Source organism: Mustela lutreola, chromosome 12, assembly GCF_030435805.1.
Source record: "Mustela lutreola isolate mMusLut2 chromosome 12, mMusLut2.pri, whole genome shotgun sequence".
NCBI classification, from domain to species: Eukaryota; Metazoa; Chordata; class Mammalia; order Carnivora; family Mustelidae; genus Mustela; species Mustela lutreola.
The window spans coordinates 62,170,192-62,171,954 of record NC_081301.1 but is presented as its reverse complement, the minus strand read 5'-3'; the positions used below and the strand labels follow the sequence as shown (position 1 = coordinate 62,171,954).

Genomic DNA, 1,763 nt, shown 5'->3' with positions numbered 1-1,763 from the left:
TTTCAAACCAGTCTACCCTGAGACTGGACTGCCATTGACACCTCTGGTTTTCAGAGGATCCCTTAATTATGTCGTTAGCTTCCCTGAGTATATAATTTTCTCTTCTTTTCTTTTTAGAGAGAGGGAGAGTAGGGAGGGGAGAGGGGGAGAAGGAGAGAATCTTAAGCAGGCTCCATGCCCAGCACAGAGCCCAACTTAGGGCTCAAACCCATGACCTGAGCCAAAATCAAGAGTTGGTGCTCAACTGACTGAGCCACCCAGGCACCCCCCCTTTTCTTAAGAGTTCAACTATTTTTTTTTAATTCTATTTATTTATTTGAGAAAGAGAGAGAGAGACAGTGTACACAAGTGGAGGGAAGGGCAGTGGGAGAAGCAGACTCCCTGCCAAGCAGGACCCTGGTATCATGACCTGAGCCAAAGGCAGATCCTTAACCAAGAAAGCCACCCAAATGCCCAAGAGTTTAGCTATTTATTAAACAGTTTACAGAAGAGGTTTAATCAAAAAGACTAAAGCCTATGTCATCATCAGACTCTTCCTATTCTTCTTTCTTTGCTTCTACTTTCTTCTCTTAAGCTGGGGCAGCAGTGGTGGAGCAGGACCTTCTGCTAGGGTAGCACCAGCTGATGGGGCAGGTCCACCAGCCCCTACATTGCATATGAGGCTTCTGATGTTAACATTGACCTGGACCTTTGCAAATAAGCCTGGCTGGAAAGGTTCATCATTTACACCTTCTGCTTTAATGAGGGCATCAATCTTAACTTCCATAACTGTCACTTCATCATCATGCACAATGAGGGCCAAGGAGACGCAGGTGAGCTCCTAGATGGAGGCCATGGTGCAGGCAAATGCTGAGTGATCACTGCCGGGTTCAGTGCTAGTTGCTGGATAAAGTAAGGGCCTGACCCCAGTGCCAACTTAGCTTCCTCAGAAGGACTGGGCACCTTAGTGGCAGCTGAGGAAAGTATCATTTTCTATATATAATATTTCTACTGCCATCAAAGGCAGTCACACCATGTTATAAGTCTTATAATTATTATTTTCCACATAATGATCTCAGAATGCCTTGCCTTATACCTTGCATCGCTGCCCAACTAACCACAGGCAAAACTTCATTGTGATTTCACTGCCAGGGGTCATTATCTTCCCACTTAACCACCAGAAGTGGATTCTCTATTGCCCTTAGTCTAGGTAACCCAACTCCAAAATTCCATCCTGACAGCTTTATTTTTAGGGCTATCCTGGAATCCATCTTCTTAGCCTCAATTAAAAAACAAAAACAAAAACAAACAGAGCCTGAGGCAAAGCTTTTGTGTTAATGTGTTATTGGGGAATATAATCTCAGAAATGCAAGAGTGAAAAATAAAAGAGAATTCATTCAGGTAAGGAGAGAAGGCAAACACAATAATGAATTACTAAACTGGTCATAGCAATAGACTGCTCAGTGTCACAGGACCCCTTAGAAAAAGGCAACATGGAGCCACTCTGTCTTGAAATCTTCTGTTTGAAAGGGTAGGCAATTTATCTGCTGATTCCTTTGTTTCCTATCTCTCTTTAGTCATGTTTGCCTATATAATATCAATGCCCCGTACTTCCTCATTCCCTCTGAACATCCACTGGTTCCAGTTGGATCAGACAAGGCCCTAGAGTTACTCTGATAAACAACCGAGAGCCATGGAACCTGAGGGATTGAATGGATCAGTGGAGCCCTGAACTTTCAGCCTGATGCTCACATATACTTATTTACTCCCCCACCTCTCTGAGC

At 43.9% G+C, this 1,763-nt stretch overlaps 1 pseudogene; it reads right to left on the bottom strand.

Annotated features, from left to right (window-relative positions):
- Positions 1-494: 494 nt before the first annotated feature.
- Positions 495-835, bottom strand: LOC131813153 (large ribosomal subunit protein P1-like; annotated as a pseudogene).
- Positions 836-1,763: the final 928 nt, after the last annotated feature.